Genomic DNA, 17,693 nt, shown 5'->3' with positions numbered 1-17,693 from the left:
GAATCATACCAGAAAATAGGTTATAAGGTAAAATGGTTGTAAAACTTCCTTATCCAGCCCTGACCGCCCCCTGGGGCTCCAGGCTCACCTATGGAGCTGTGGACACTTGCATCTCCGCTGCAACAGAGAACTGGGATTTCAAGCCTCTAAGTCCAGAACAAGCTACCAGTGCCCACCACCCCAACCTGCTCCTACTGAGGTCTTTCTGGCTCAGTGAACACCACCACCACCTGCACAGTGCCTCCAGCAAAACACCTGGCAGGCCACCGTGAATTCTGCCTCTCCCTTCCCCTAAGATTCAGCATCTCCTAAGCACCACCACCTCTGCTTCTGGAATGTTTCTGATTCCTTTCACCCCATCCCTACCCATAAAAGCCTAGGTGTCCCCATATTGAGTATGAGCTGCTGCTTACAGCCACCTCTCTTTGTCCCCCTGCAATCCACCTGACAGCCAGCGTGAGCCGTTTAAAAGGTGAAGGGTACACCTGAACAGGTGTTCCCCTTGTCCTCATGCTGTCGATGGTTTCCCAGTAGAATAAAAGATCTTTTAAAATCTGTGTGACCCGGCTGCTCACTTCTCTCATCTCTGCTTCGGTTATCTTCCCTCCTCATAGCCTTCCCACCACTTAGGTCTCTTTTCTGATCCTTGAATGCACTAAGCCCTCTTCCCTCCTCTGGGCTTTGCAGATGCTGTTCCCTCTGCCTACAATGCTTTTGGGTCAGGCAGCCTCAGGATGGGTTTCTTCTCATCCTCAAGCTCTCAGCTTGAATGCACACTCTTCCTGGAAAAGGCTTTTTCTCATGACTGTATCTCAGAGTTTCTCAACCTCGGGACTACTGATACTTGAGGCCAGATCAGTCTGGGTGGTGGACGGCTGTCCTGTGCATTATAGGACAGTTAGCGACATCCCTGGACTTTACCTACTAGATGCCCTTGGCACATCCCTTGAAGTCATGACCACAAAAAGTGTCTTAAAACACTGCCAAATGTCCCCTGGGGAGGGGAGGGAGCAAGTCACCTACAGTTAAAAACTATTTCCCATTTAAAATTTCTCCTAATGGCAACCTTTGCTTTATACTTTAGCTTTTTTGGCTTTTTTCACACCCTTTGCATTCTCTGTGTTTAATTTCCATGTTCCTGTGCGTTGTCATGTTGCCTTCAAGAATGTAATCTCTGTGAGTGCGAGAATTTCGACTGTCTTACTCACAGTCTGAATCCCTTGAAACTTAGAAGAGGTTCAATAAATATTCAATAAACATTCACTGAATGAATGATTAAGAGCTGATCTTCATTAAAATGCTTCCATGAACCAAGCTCTGCGCTAAGCAATGTTTGTGTGTTAGCTCATTAAATGTAGCTGATGGGGCAGATAGTACTAATTATCCCCACTTTCCAGTCTGGAAAAGTGAGATTCACAGAGATCGAGTCATGAAGCCAGAAAGGCACAGAACCAGGATACAATCCCTGAGCATATGTAACTGTCGGGCTACACATGCTGCCTCCAAGTCTCCATGGATGAAAATACCAACCACACAACCTTCCAAACCAGAAGCTCTGAGTTGTTCTTGACTGTTCTTCCTCCTTCCTTTCTGGCTCCTACCAGTCCTTTAGCCTTTAGCCCTCTCAATTTGGCCTCACAAATTCTACTCAATTCAGACCCTCCTCTCCACCTGGGTCTCCTCAATTCACACCTGGTTCTAGGGACAGCTTCCTTTTTTTTTTTTTTTTTTTTTTTTTTGAATTCTGTTATTTTTATTTTTTTATTTTTATTTTTTTAATAAAATAATTTTTATTGGTGTTCAATTTACCAACATTACAGAATAACACCCAGTGCTCATCCTGTCAAGTGTCCCCCTCAGTACCCGTCACCCACTCACCCCCCCCCCCGCCCTCCTCCCCTTCCACCACCCCCAGTTCGTTTCCCAGAGTTAGGAGTCTTTACGTTCTGTAGGGACAGCTTCCTAAGTCTGGTCTCTCCACTGCCAACTGCTGGCCACTCTACCACTTCTACATGGCACTGCATTCACGTCTCCATCAGCCTGGTTATGCTCGGTTTTGAAAACGTCTGTTGGCTTTAAGTACCTGCAAGACAAAGTCTAAACTATTCAATATGCCCTTGGGCATGTGATTTGATCTCTCTGACTTCAGTTCCCTGTCTATAAGAATGGGAATCTGAAAATAACCTTTTTGGAGATGCTTTTAGGATTCAATGGGACAAGGCCTGTGATAACTTATAATGGATGCTCAACAGCATTGATTTCCTAGTGAATCCCCTTATTATATTTCAAATTGCAGTTCAAATGCCTCTGACACTGTCAGAGCTCCCCACACACATACATTCACACACTTTCTCTGGCAGAGTCGATGGCTCATGGTCTGGGTTCTCAGACCTCTACTCCAGCATTTAACATGTTGTGCCTTTCAACATTGTGTCATTATTACTTGTTCAGGTATCCTCCTCCATTAGACTAAGGGTAAGGATATCGGCATTTCTGGATCCTGTACTAAGAATGGGTGAGCACATAGTATGTGCTCAATAAATGATTATTTTGGAAATAGGGAGATTGCAACACAATTCTAGAATCACAAAATTCTAGGATTCAATGCTGACTCTGCCTCAAAATTTGCTGCACTATTTATATTTCCTTTCTGGGCCTTGGTTTGCCTTCTCTCTCAAGAAAAAGAGGTAATCATGGTGCTATAAAATGAGAAGTCAACCACAACACAAAATCTGGAAAGACCACAAATACATGGAGGTTAAATAACATACTACTAAGCAAGAAATGGGTCAATCAGGAAATCCAAAGAGAAATAAAAAAATACATGGAAGAAAAGAAAGTGAAAACACAACGGTCCATAACCTTTGGGATGCAGCAAAAGCAGTTCTAAGAGGGAAGTATATAGCAATATAGGCCTACCATGAGAATAAAAATCTCAAATACACAGCCGCTTACAACTAAAGGATCTAGAAAAAGAACAACAAACAAAACCTAAAACCAGCAGAAGTAAAGATTGGAGCACAGATAAATGATATAGAAACTAAAAACAAACAAACAAACAAAAAACAATAGAACAGATCAAAGAAACCAGGAGCTGCTTCTTTGGAAAAATAACAACAATTAGACCTTTAACCAGACTTATCAAGAAAAAAAAAGAGAAAGAACTCAAACAAAATCACGAATGAAAGAAGAGAAATAACCATCAACACCACAGAAATACAAACAACCATAAGAATGTTATGAAACTGGGTGTTATTCTGTATGTTAGTAAATTGAACACCAATAAAAAAAAAAAAAAAGAATGTTATGAAAAACTACATGCCAACAAATTGAAAAATCTGGAAGAAATGGATAAATTCCTAGAAACATATAATCTACCAAAACTGGTCAAGAAGAGGGAATGTGGAGTCCAAGCCAGGCTTGTTTGTCACAGAAGAGTGGGGCTTTGGGAGTTATTAAGCAGGCATCGGGAAAAGCAGAGGAGATAATGTTCTTTCGATGCAAGTGATTTTTCGTGATGCAAAATGCTCTTTGGAGTCCATATGGGGTAGTTTCCACCCATTTCATATATGGGAGATCTGCATCTCAATCGTCAGGCTCAGGTATGATGGAAATATCACTGCTTATTTTCCTCACTTTAGCTCATCTTCCAAATTCTCAAACTGCAAAGTTGGGAAACACACACACACACACTCTCTCTCTCTCTCTCTCTCTCTCACTCTCACAATTTTTCAGTCAATTTTGAGCTTTCCTGTCCCTCGAGTATATTTAATATTTGTTGAGTTGAGTACTTATAGGGGCCCCACTGCTGAGATTCACATGATCTGTGGCCTTCCACTTTTAGTCTTAGAAGCACCCACCATGACATAACGATGATCAGACTAGACTGCTGAATGATAAGAGGTCAGGTAAAGGAGCACCAGGGCCGCAGAAATGTGAAGGAAGCTTCCTGAACCTTCAACCCCAGCCCAGGCCACCAAGAAAGCAGCTGAGGGAGAGATGTCAACCAATGCCACATGGAGCCAAAGAATCACCACGCTGAACACCGCCCCAGTTCTGAACCCACAAAGGCACGAAAAATAATAAATCATTGTACGGGGGATCCCTGGGTGGCTCAGCGGTTTAGCACCTGCCTTCAGCCCAGGGCCTGATCCTGGATTCCCGGGATCAAGTCCCACATCAGGCTCCCTGCATGGAGCCTGCTTCTCCCTCCACCTGTGTCTCTGCCTCTCTCTCTCTCTCTCTCTCTCTCTCTCTCAAGAATAAATAAATAAAATCTTTAAAAAAATAAATAGATTAATAAAATAAAATAAATAAATAAATCATTGTAGGCTTGAGCCATTAGGTTGGGAGATTATTTGTTAAAAAGCGAGAGAGAATATAAACAGGTGGGAATTTGAATACAGGTAGGCCTCACAGGGACAAGCCTGGTGAGAAAGGCCTTCCAAATAGGGAAATGCAATTTAATAAATGAATCAATCCTGAGGCTTATGTCCCAGCCTCTCAATCTGCTTCTGCTCACCTGCTACACTCCAGCCAGCTGAATTTCTCTCAGGCTCTCTTTAAACTCCCAGCCTCTACACCTGCTCTCTGGTTCTCTCTCAGTCACCTGTTAGGTCCCAAATATTATTTCTTTGGGGAAACCTTCCTTTGTTACATGTGCAATCCTAGTACATGTCATAGTGTCGTACCTGTTAATCTAATGACCTTATTTTTCCATTGTGACAATTAATTAATTAACGGAAGGAAGGGAAAGCACTGACTGTAGAATGCAAACTAATTAACTAAGAAGAAATAACAGAACTAGGAAATTACCATTTGCCACCACCATAGTATTAACTGATCCAGGCACGAATAATCAATAGACGCTCATAGGAGTGGGAGAGAGTGCGATGAGGTACAGGAGACTTGCACAGCCTCTGAGTATATGCCCTAAAACTATTTATTAATTACAAAGATGTGAAAGTAATTCTATAATGGAGAAAGCTGGCACACATCACTTTAATCAAGTGATCAAAGGTAACACCAGTAGAAATAGAACAAACTGACATCATACACTCACTGAACAATCACTGAGATGGACACAACCTCACTCGTATAATGATCTGACAAAAATGTAAAACCTGAATCTGACCAGGAGGCATCAATGAACCCAAATTTATGGACCTCCTTACGTTTTTCCAAACATGTCAATAGCCTAAAAGACAAAGACTGAGGAAGCAGTCGAGATTCAAAGAGACTAGAGATACAAGAAAACCAAAGGCAATGCATGATCCTGGATTGAATCCTGAGCCTGAAAAAATATGCCCTGAAGGGTATTATTAGAACATTTGTAAATTTTTAGATAAATTATCTATAGATTAGATAATTATATTGACGAATGTTGAGTTTTTCTGATTTTGATTACTATGCTGTGGTTATTGAAGAGATAGTTCTTGGCAAACACAGTCTGAAGCGTATTGTGGTAAATGGGGCATGATCATGAAATTTATCTTATTGTTAAAAAACCAAATAAAGCAAATGTGGGAAATTATTAACAGTTGGTAAGACAAATACTGGATGATCTCACTTCTATGTTGAATCTAAAATGCAAAAACAAACTGAATTCTTAAAAAAACAGATCAGACTTATTGTTACCAAAGGCGGGAGGTGGAGGGACAATGGGAGGAATAGAGTCAAAAGGCACAAACTTCCTCTTATCCTACGCACTAGAGCTGTGATGGCCAACAGGAGGACTATAGCTAATACTGTTGTAGGATTTATAGGAAAGTTGTTAAGAGTAAATTCTAAGAGTTTTCACCCACAAGGTGAACTCTTTTTTTTTCTTGCTTTTCTTTTTGTTGCATCTGTATGAGAAGATGGATGCCAGGTGGACCTACTGTGGTACGATCTACGTAAATCAAATCATCATGCTGTATGGCTTAAACTTTTATAGTATTGTATGTCAATTACTTCCAGTGTAACTGGGGGAAAAAAAAACAGTTGGCAAATAACGTTTGAAGAGTATACAAAATTTGTACTAGTCTTGCAACGTGTCTATAAGCTTGAAATTATTTAGAATGAAAAGCTGGAAAAATGAAATAAAATATCAGATATCTGGTGGATAAAATACAATGTGATATGACTGTATCTCTACCAGATTGGCTGAAAGGAAAAAGAATGAGCGATATCAAACATGGTAAAGGTGTGGAGCAATTGAAAATTATTTACACTATGGGAGGGAGTGTAAAGCGTTACAGCCACTTCAGAAAACTTTTTGGCAGTGTCTGCTGAAGTTGAACAGATCTATACCCTACGACTCAGCCGTTTCATGCTAAATTATAGATCTCATATATATGCAAATTCTATTTAAAAAAATATGCACTATAGCATGGCTATACTTCATAGCCAAAAAATTGGAAATTTCAATGTGATGTGGCATATTCCCAAAGTGGAGCACTACGGGGCAATGAAAAATGAGTTATTTTGACCCACTAAGATGGAGAATGAATCTCACAAAAATATTAAGCAAAATACATCAGACAAAAATAGTGCATCTCATGTGACTCCACTTATATAAAGTTCAAAAACAGGCAAAAATGGACCTATGGTTGTTAGAAGCCAGGATAATGGTTACCTATTCAGGGAAAAGCAGTTAGTGGTGAAAAGGAAACATGAAAATGCTTCTGGAATTCTGCTAATGCTTTGGTGGTCTGGGTGCTGCTTATGTAGATGTGTCACTTTTTGAAAACTCGTTGAGTTTTACCCTCATGATTCAGGCACTCTTCTGTAGGTATGTTTACATTAACAAAGGGAACAGGATGAGGATAATATTGCAGGAGTCTGCTCTGGGCACTGTCGCTAAGTGCTTTCCACGGATTAAATGACGTTGGCAAATCTTGAAACATGTGCTATCGGGTCGATGCCACTGCCACATATCCTTCATTTTCACAAGTGGAGACACTGAGGCCCAGAGCACTTAAGCAACTTTCTGAGGATCACACAGCAAGTGGCTAATCGGGACTCAAATCCAGGGGCCTACAGAAGACTCTGTAGGTTCATTCCTAGGTGCCATGTGCCACAGTGTCTTAATGAAGAGCCCTCTGGTATAGAGAAGATCTTCATTGCTTCATCAAAAGGCCTCCTGGATAAACCCAGGATGTTAGGAATTATGCAAACGAGCTTAAAGAATCAGAGACTCTAGTAATAAAGACGGAAAGAGGAATACAGTGCCAAACTGAACCAGGATAATGAGGCTGATTTTAATGCCACTTCTCAGTCCTTATTTGCAAAATTAAGATCTAAGGGATGGGGAGGGAGGAGAAAACCACCTCAACTATAAAAGGCAGGGTGGATACCCATGAGATAAGAAAGTTGAAGAAGTGCTAATGATCCAATTAAAAAATGGAATGCAACTCTGTGATCCTTGTCCCAATTATCATAGATTCTGAGCCCTGTAATATACTCACTGCAGCAAGAGAAAGTGTAGAGAGAAAATTAATGGTTTGGTTTTGTCTTCTTCTACCTGTGGCAATAATTTTTTTGAATTATTAATCCATGATTTCTTTGCTGTATGTCTGATCTTCCATCCCAAAGAGATTTCAGGGATTTTTGACAAGCAGAATGGTGCAGGCTTTTCAGCCAGTGAATTTTTTCATATTCCATGTAAGTTTAAAATGGGCTGGATTTATCAGATTCAGGGGAGGGAGAAACTGGCAGAGAGAGTGAGGGGTTCCCTCCAGAGACAGAAAAGGGTAGGGTGAAGATGGAGAATGAGGGTCTCTTGAAGAGTAGGAATGTTGGCTCTGGATAGGACCAGCACTCAGGCAAATATGAGCTCAGAACAAACTAGAAGGAACGCCCCTAGAAGCTAGGCCCCAGGCTCAGAGGCCCCTGCCCTACCAGAGGTCCCTGGCCACCAAGCTCAAAACAGAAGCAGAAGGTCCACAGATCATGTGAATCTCAGCAGTGGGGCCCCTATAAGTACTCAACTCAACAAATATTAAATATACTCGAGGGACAGGAAAGCTCAAAATTGACTGAAAAATTGTGAGAGTGAGAGAGAGAGAGAGAGAGAGAGAGAGAGAGAGAGTGTGTGTGTTTCCCAACTTTGCAGTTTGAGAATTTGGAAGATGAGCTAAAGTGAGGAAAATAAGCAGTGATATTTCCATCATACCTGAGCCTGACGATTGAGATGCAGATCTCCCATATATGAAATGGGTGGAAACTACCCCATATGGACTCCAAAGAGCATTTTGCATCACGAAAAATCACTTGCATCGAAAGAACATTATCTCCTCTGCTTTTCCCGATGCCTGCTTAATAACTCCCAAAGCCCCACTCTTCTGTGACAAACAAGCCTGGCTTGGACTCCACATTCCCTCTTCTTGACCTTGGGGTCCAATTGTTCATGAATTCCTGACGCTAGTATTTCTGTCAGGCAGGGCTGTTTTAAGATGACTTCAAGTTTTAACAAAACCGAATGATATATTCAACCAAGAGTATCTCCCTCCTGTGAGTAAAGATTTGATTGAAACTTGTATGGTGACTGCTATTATCATCACACATTATAAGCCAGGTGTATCATCTAGGATATTTAAATTTACCTAGAAGCCAACTGTTACTGCTACTAGGGGCAGCACAGAACCATTTAAGTACAGAACTGGGTAAAATAGGAGAATTATCATGGAAGCTGGAGCCATCAGCCCAGATGTGTAGAAGGCTGGCGGCAATGATAATTACACATCATTAGTGCATCTGCAGAATGAGATCCCTTCTTCCCCAGTGGGAGAGGAAAATCCGCCCAGTGTAGGTGAACGCACAGCATCATGGTGGCAATCCACCACTGTCTGGACTCTGGGAAAAGGGCGTCCTTTCCTGGGAACGTTGTCTGTGGGTACAAGGATACCGGAACCTTCAGTGAAGGGTAATTGGCTAATACAGAAAAGCGCTGTCATCTGGATACCAGACAGGGCTGCATATGCACAATGTCAGAGCTGGGTAGCAGAAGAGGATGTCTTGATTAAAAATGAGGGGTGTCAGCAGGTGCATGGGAACATCTTTTGCAAATCCCCACTCACGTGGAATCAAGGAAGGGAAGGACGGAGCTGCAGGGCAGAGTTTCTCTGATGCTTTCTGGCTGGATGTGTTTGTGTGAATGATCTGAGCAGCCCCAGCCTATGCAGCGACAACATTTGGAGTTGAAATTGAGACATTAATCCCACGTAGGGATTCAATTCACTGAAGAAACAGAACTCATTGGTGAAAAGTTACAGACTTTGAAGGCCGTGAGACAATGTTGATAATGGGGTGGTTACATTCGGGTGCTCTGGGCAGGCAAGATTTGAGTCCAGATATCTCATGTATTAGCGGTGTGATCTCAGGTAATGACTTCACCTCCCTGAACCTCCATAACCTCATCTATAAAGTGATAACCCATCTCAACACATTACTGGAGGATTCAGTGAGATATTCATGTCTCAGCACACGGCATTGTGCCTAACATACAGTACATGCTCACAAATGTTAGCTTTATTATTATGCAAGCGTGTGCAGGGGTGTGTGACATAATGAAAAATATGTATTTGGTCTCTGCCTCCAGCTCCTGACACAGAGTTCCTAAATCCCTTAGAATGTCCTGGCCGTGGGAGCGTCCTTTGTTCTAATGAGGTAACTCTCATTGGGATCCTAAATGGGATGGTCACCAGAAGGACCAGGCTTGAACCTTTCAGCCCTACCCCCCCAACCATCCAAGGAGACTGAGTAAATGATCAATCATGCCTATGTGGTAAAACCTCAATAAAAATGCCTAAGCGATGGAGTTCAGAGAGCTTCCAGGTTGAACACATCCACATGCCAAGAAGGAAGTGTACATCTACTCCTCAGGGATAGAAGCTAGTATTTTTCAGGACTTTTTCAGACTTCACCCCATGTACCTCTTCATCTGACTGCCATCTGTATCCTTTAGAATATCCTTTGGTACAAACCAGTAAACATTAAGTAAAGTGTTCCCCTGAGCTCTGTGAGCCATTATATGTAGAAGGGGGTTATAGAAACCTCTGGATCCTAGCCAACTAGTCAGAAGCACAGATGATACCCTGGGACTGATAACCGGTATCTGAGTTGGGGAGGGGCGGCAGCCTGTGGGACCGACCCCTTAACCTTGGGATTTGCTGTGACTCTGGGTTGTTAGCATCAGAAATGAATTGTAGGGCACCTGGCTGGCTCAGTCAGTAGAGGATGTGACCCTTGATCTCAGGGTTGTGAGTTCAAGCCCCATGTTGTGTATAGAGCTTACTTTAAAAAATAATTAAATAAAGGTATTACCATATTACCTACTTTAAAAAAAAATAAAGAATTGAATTTAAGACAGTCAGTTGGTGTCTGAAGAGTCCAAGAATTTGGTGTGGGAAAAAATGCCCACACACATGGTGTCAGGAGTATTCTGTGAGTAGAGAAATAGTTTTCCTTGAGGGTATATTCCAGCCAGCCTGTGGCTCTGTGAATCTGAAAAGCACAAAAGGAAAAGTATAGATATGGAAAAGCAGATATAAATGCACCCTGAGTTCCCCTAAGGCTCATCAACCCAAGGGACAAATGAGGTCATGATCAGTGATGAATCATATTTCCCTGGCTCTGGACGTCAAATGTAAAATCCAGGATCTCTCGACCCACCTTAACATTTTGCATGGTCTCTTGTGAAAAGAGCTGTTTGGCCTTTTCTCTACAGCCCTCCATGAGGGAAAGTCAGAAATAAGTTCACAGGGGCCGGTAAGGGGCAGATATTACAACTATAGATAAGGTTTATTGAACACTTACTCTATGTAGGGCCCTTTCGCATGTTGAACCACACTGAATCCTTCTAAACAACCTTAGGAGGTTGGTAGTAATTGTCTTCATGTTTGTTTATAGATATACAAATAAAGCCCCAAAATTTAAGTAACTGTCCCAAAATCATAGTGATAAGAAGTGGTATGAAGAATGTCTGCCCAAAGACATGAACAGAAATCTCACAGAGGAAGACATAGACATGGCCAACATGCATATGAGAAAATGCTCTGCATCACTTGCCATCAGGGAAATACAAATGAAAACTACAATGAGATACCACCTCACACCAGTGAGAATGGGGAAAATTAACAAGGCAGGAAACAACAAATGTTGGAGAGGATGCGGAGAAAAGGGAACCCTCTTACACTGTTGGTGGGAATGTGAACTGGTGCAGCCACTCTGGAAAACTGTGTGGAGGTTCCTCAAACAGTTAAAAATATACCTGCCCTACGACCCAGCAATTGCACTGTTGGGGATTTACCCCAAAGATACAAATGCAATGAAACGCCGGGACACCTGCACCCCGATGTTTCTAGCAGCAATGGCCACGATAGCCAAACTGTGGAAGGAGCCTCGGTGTCCAACGAAAGATGAATGGATAAAGAAGATGTGGTTTATGTATACAATGGAATATTACTCAGCTATTAGAAATGACAAATACCCACCATTTGCTTCAACGTGGATGGAACTGGAGGGTATTATGCTGAGTGAAGTAAGTCAGTCAGAGAAGGACAAACATTATATGTCCTCATTCATTTGGGGAATATAAATAATAGTGAAAGGGAAAATAAGGGAAGGGAGAAGAAATGTGTGGGAAATATCAGAAAGGGAGACAGAACATAAAGACTGCTAACTCTGGGAAACGAACTAGGGGTGGTAGAAGGGGAGGAGGGCGGGGGGTGGGAGTCAATGGGTGACGGGCACTGGGTGTTATTCTGTATGTTAGTAAATTGAACACCAATAAAAAAATAAATTAAAAAAAAAAAAAAAAAAAAAAAAAGAATGTCTGCCCTCAAAGCCAGCACTCTTTATGCCCATATTGTTCTCCTGAGGTACCTTATGTGTAAACCATCTTCTCGATTGCCCCTTACAACTCTATCCCCACCATGAAAACCAACTCATTCTAACAGATGCCTGATGGACAGCCCCTAAGACATGATCAGATGCTCTGAATCCCATTGGGAGCCAAAATTAGGTTCAAAATGAGCCACTACCTCCCCTTGACAAAAATCGGGTCATTCATAGACAATGGAGAAATTGCAAATGAGCTGAGAGCCTAAAGGCTTGCCCCAAATCCAAACCATGCCATTAAAAAAAAAAATTAATAGACCTAGAACCATCTACTGGGTAGAGAGGCCATTAATATAAAATAAATAATTGTAGTGAGGTGGGTGAGTACAAACTCATAAATTCTCACTTGCTTATTAAGGGAGGTATCTTTTGGACTCACATTCTTAATGTCAATGACTGCATATAGATGAATTAGAAATGTATGTTTTCCTTAAATACCAAACACTGACTGCTACTCCTCCCTGATGCAGAAAAAAATGAAGTCATAAAGGAATGAATTAAGATTCTGTTTACTTTCCTATTATCAAAGAGAATACTTCACAGCTAGAGGGGAACTTAATGATTAACTATTCTAACTCCCTCCCAACATACATGAGAAAAATTCCAGTTTAGGCCACACGAGGCTCTCAGGTGATTTAAAATTCAAACATACTAGTGGAGCACAAACACATTTGAATTTACTTCGTACCACCGACAGCTCTAATCAAGGTATGAGTCTTCTGTTCAAAGCCAACAACTGATTAGCCTTAATGATGAATGGACATAGAATCCTAATTCATATTGATTCCAGCTGCAGGCCTCAGTTCTGAACTTACACAATTATTACCCATATTACAAAGCAGTATTGATTGTTTTTCATCTTCATCTAAACATCAATTGGCCTATCTTTTGAAGAGTTGTTTTTTTTTTTTTTTCCCCGAAGGTCATTTGAAACCATTAGGATCACACATGTTGACTCTAGGTAAACAAAATAAATATGGTCTAAAATGATGAAAGAAGCCACAGGTGAGTTTATCCCAGACCAGAAGAGCCACTGCTTTTGTGTCTGAGGAGACAATAGGATTAATGGAGCAGCTCCTTGTTCAACATGGCGCCCAAGCCATAGGGTAGCCAAGGCTAAGGGGACTAAGTGGATGGGAGCAAGGGCAGCCTTGTAGATCCTGATTATGGAGGTATGGTATACAGAAAGCAGCTGGGAGCTCTCAGTCTCCTGTGAAAGACACAGAAGTATCTATGAGAATCAAGAAACCAAAAACATCCTCTTGGTTGAGGGTTGAGGATGTGATGTGTGGACGTGATAAACCAGAGGCAACTGCAGAACCACAGCGAGCATCAGTAGAAGCAAAGGGGATGCACAGCTATACTAAGTGGAGACAACAGATAATGGTCCTTCTCTCCACGATCTGGCATGTCCCAATACTGAGGCTTCTCTTCACACCAGGAACTATGCCTGATGAGGAGGACAGAAAGGAATGCAAGGGAGAAGCTGGGGTCAACTGACTAGTATCCAAAAGAGACTGACTCTTAAGCAGGAAGTAATTTCATCTTCTCTAACGCAATTCACCAGTAGGTGCTGGAAGTGGATGCTTAAGAGTGAAATTAAATTAGGTTACAGGAAAACAAAGTTCCATTTTCACCCACCTGAGTTTTTTTTACTATGAAACTGCCTGCTGCATAAAGTCAGCTTTTAATACCATCTCTGTCCTAATAATGTTTGGCTGCTGTAGCTACTGTTACTATTACTGTTACTGTTGTTGTCTGTATTTTTACACTATGATCTCCCGGAAGCAAGTACATGATATTTTTGTTTCTGTATCTCCAGTGTGTATCATGGAATACTCTCCTCAATACTTGTGTTGAACGAGCGAGCATGCACTGCTATTATTTGGAACCGGGTGTCCAGGTTCCTGAGTGATTGATGAGAGGACTCCAAGAACCAGTACTAGACATACAGCATGAATAAGAAGTGACCTTCTGTTGTGCTAAGCCATGGAGATTTGAGGGCTACTTGTCATCGCAGCACAACCCAGTCCATCCTGACTGATGCCAACTAAAACGTGAAATATATTCAAGAAGTGCCTAGTCTGTGAAATTCCCTTTTATACTTTTATAAATTTAATCTTCACTGTTTGTATTTTATGGTCAATGAATCCAAAGCTCAGTGATATTAAAGGGTGATCTGTCTCATGCCACACAGTCAGAAAAAAAAAAAAAAGGACCATCTGAGTCCAGAATCCTAGACTTCTGGACTGCATCCAAATTGAGCCCTTCTTGTACCTAGTTTTCAACGACACAGTTTACTTTGAATTTCACAAGGGATGGCTACTTGATTTCTATTCCTTCCCAAGCAGTCCTAAAGAAAGTCAAGGTTTGGGATAGAGTACCAGGAAGGAGAGATGACAGGTGGAAGACATCTAGGGTCGAAATGAAAAATCTTTATTTGAAAATTTGGGGTAACTCATGGAGAAGTGAAGGGTGTTCTGCTTCCCCACAAGCTGAGATAGAATAAAAAAGGAGATAAGTATTGGCAAAAATGTAGAGCAACTGGAACTCCCACTCATTGCTGGTGGGAGTGCAAAACACTTCAGTCACTATGGAAAATAATCTGGCAGTTTCTAATAAAATCAAACATACTCCCACCCCCAAGATCCTGCAGTTCCAGTCCTAGGATGAGACTCAAGAGAAACAAGTACATATGTCCACGAAAAGATTTGTACGAGAAGGTTCACAGAAGCTTAATTCAACATAGTCTCACCTGGAAACAATGCAAATGTCTGTGATCAGGAAAACAGATAACTGAGGTATATTCATACAATGTAATACTCATCATCAAATAAAATAGAATGAAATATGGGAAAGTATCACGCAGATGATTTCCAAAAAACATTATGTTGAGCAACAGAAGCTAGACACAAAAGACTGTCTACTGTATGATTCAGTTTATGTAAATAGCAAAGAGACAAAGCTAATCCACAGTGATTGAAGTCACACAGGGGCTACATCCAAGGGTAGGGGGACAAAGCAGAAAAGGTCATGAGGGATTTTTCTGAGATGAAGAAAAATCTCATCTGGTTCATGGTTCATGGTTCATGGCCAGACCCAGGCGATGGTTACAATAAGGCATATGCCTACGCATAAGTCCACCAAGCTGCAAACTCGTGCATTTCACTGTATGCCAGCTATGCCTTGAGACATACACAAATAATAATAATTGAGAGGATGATAAAAATTCTACCTCTACTCTGGGGCACCTGGGTGGCTCAGTGGTTGAGTGTCTGCCTTTGGCTCAGGTGGTGATCCTGGGGTCCTGGGATCGAGTCCCACATTGGGCTCCCTGCATGGAGCCTGCTTCTCCCTCTGCCTATGTCTCTGCCTCTCTCTGTGTCTCTCATGAACAAATAAAATCTTTTTTAAAAAAAGAATTCTATCTGCATCTTAAGAGGGTGAGCAGGGCATTGGGGCCCCAGATCTTTGGGTGCCAAAAGTCAACAGCAGAGGGGAATGGTTCTGGAGTTACAACAGAGAGGATATGATCCATTCACTCTAGGGATGGTATGTCCTTGAGACTAGGACTGAGGATACTGCAAGTGATGGAAGCCTCAGGGATGACTACTTGTGAGTGCAAGGAAGACTCCAGAATACCGGGGTGGACATCTGTGGCTATGTCTGTGGTGGCTGGAGAAGATGCTCTGAGGGGGGCATCTCTAAAGCATCCCGAACAAATGGCCCAGAGCCAGCGTCCACAGCACCCTGTCACAGCTGAAAAGCACCATTAACAACGAGCCCTCAGGGAGCTCAGAACCAAGCCTTACTTTACTTTTCTAAATACCTCACACGTCTCAAGACATTTGCATAACCCCAAGATGGGGTAAGGGACCCCAAGATGGGGTAAGGGACCCCAAAAAGCGACGGTGAATTTCTCATCAGGCCTTGTGGGCTTAGGCCGAGCGCCAATTCGGTTCTAGTAACTTACTCTTAAGTGTTACAGAAACACCGAAGCCACTTTTTCCAGTTGGCCACCTTGAAGTTCACCGTGGATGTGATCTGTCGGAAAGGGGAGGGCGTATTTCACCTCCTCGCAACTAGAACACTAGGCTTCCCAGCCTGTCTCGGCCCCTCGCTGTTCTAGAACCCCAGGCAGGTCCCTTCTCCTCTCCGAGCCTCAGCGTTCTCACCTGTAAAATGGGGACAGTAGCTTCAGCGTCCTCACAGGGTTGTTGTGAGGATTTACAATGAGAACATGTGTTAATACAGAAAACCTGTATGGGCCAGCTGCTGGGTTGCCTCGACTCACTTTCTAGCCATTTGCTCAGAGGCTGGGTTTCCAGAGACTGCATTAAGTGTGGAGACAGGTCCATTTTCAGAAATAAACTCTCTGGGGCCCCCAGCTGGGAGTCTGAATTCACTCACTGACACTGTGGCTATTCAGACGAAGTGAGGTGGAAACAGAGGTGCAATGACCCAGCAAATTCTAGAGCTGGGAAGGAAAGCATCAAGGCATAACTAGAAGAAAAGAAAGCAACAGGCTTGGGGGCGGCGTCTGGGGGTGGTGGTTGGAGGGACTGAGTTCACTATGCTGCCTGCTGGGAAGCTTTCTCGCATCTTCTTCCCCAAAGATACACACACACACACACTCTCTCTCTCTCTCTCTCTCTCTCTCTCTGGATTTCAGGGCTTGGGGACAGGATGGGACATCCTAAAACCAAGCTGTGACTCCTGTTTCACACTGATACTCAGAGTTCTTCCTTTCTCACTACACCACACCTGCCCGACCCAGAAATGTCATCCCCTTTGGAAACCGGCTGTGTGTCTGATTTCTTCAGAAAACAGGCAATCTGCAGGGCTGTGAGCAAAGTGCTATGAGAACGAACCCCCAGAAGGACAGTAGTGAGCCCAGGTCTCGTCCTGGCCGGTCCCCAACTGGCTGGGTGACATAGGCTAAGCCACAGCATCTCTCTCAACTTCAGTTATTTGAGCCCCATAATCAGGGCTTGGAGAAATGAATCATGCCAGCTCAGATAATTCATGATTTTCATTTTTTACAACTCGGTCATGAAGCCGTGGAACACTGGCAAGTAAAACCTTGACTTTAAAAAAATTGAATGAGAGGCTGTTCTTTTTTTTTTTTTTTTAAGATTTTATTTATTTATTCATGAGAGACACAGAGAGAGAGAAAAAGAGAGAGAGAGGCAGAGACACAGGCAGAGGGAGAAGCAGGCTCCATGCAGGGAGCCTGATGGGGTACTTGATCCTGGGACTCCAGGATCACACCCTGGGCCGATGGCAGGTGCTAAACTGCTGAGCCACCCAGGGATCCCCAAAAAGCTGTTCTTAATTCACCTGATTCCACAAACACTGGACGAGATACAAACAGGTCACAGTGACAAAGCAAGATACGGTGCTTTTGCTGGAAGAAAGTTACCGTCTAGCGAGGAAAGACAGAAGGCATGGGGTCTCAGCTTAGCCTACCATGCCAGCCCCCCACTCCCAGAGAATGCACCCTGAAAGCACAGGGGGTGCACTTCCGAGGACCGGGGGACAGAGAATCTTCTCAAAGGACCTAAGGCTTCACCTGAGACTTGTTTTCATTTTTTCCTCATTGTAAACATATAGATAAATAAATAGAAAATAAAAAGCACCAACTCTGAGGGGCACCTGGGTGGCTCAGCGGTTGAGCATCTGCCTTTGGCTCAGGTCATGATCCCGGGGTCCCAGGATCAAGTCCCGCATCGGGTTCCCTACAGGGAGCCTGCTTCTCCTTCTGCCTCTGTCTCTGCCTCTCTCTCTGTGTCTCTCATGAATAAATAAATAAA

General features: G+C 42.7%; 2 long non-coding RNA genes across 2 annotated transcripts in view; both read right to left on the bottom strand.

Moving 5' to 3' along the window:
- Window positions 1–17,693, bottom strand: part of LOC102154816 — a 393,058-nt gene that overhangs the window by 67,388 nt on the left and 307,977 nt on the right. The gene's annotated exons all lie outside the window — the stretch shown is intronic.
- LOC119872192 lies at window positions 1,916–12,343 on the bottom strand. Its single transcript, XR_005360888.1, has 3 exons — window positions 12,260–12,343; window positions 10,318–10,485; window positions 1,916–2,083 (listed from the first exon to the last, which is right to left on the bottom strand). It is a non-coding gene; the product is annotated as an uncharacterized LOC119872192 (long non-coding RNA).

This window comes from Canis lupus, chromosome 6, assembly GCF_011100685.1.
Source record: "Canis lupus familiaris isolate Mischka breed German Shepherd chromosome 6, alternate assembly UU_Cfam_GSD_1.0, whole genome shotgun sequence".
Lineage (NCBI taxonomy): Eukaryota > Metazoa > Chordata > Mammalia > Carnivora > Canidae > Canis > Canis lupus.
Note: the sequence above shows the minus strand (reverse complement) of the source record. Positions and strands in the feature narration are given on the sequence as shown.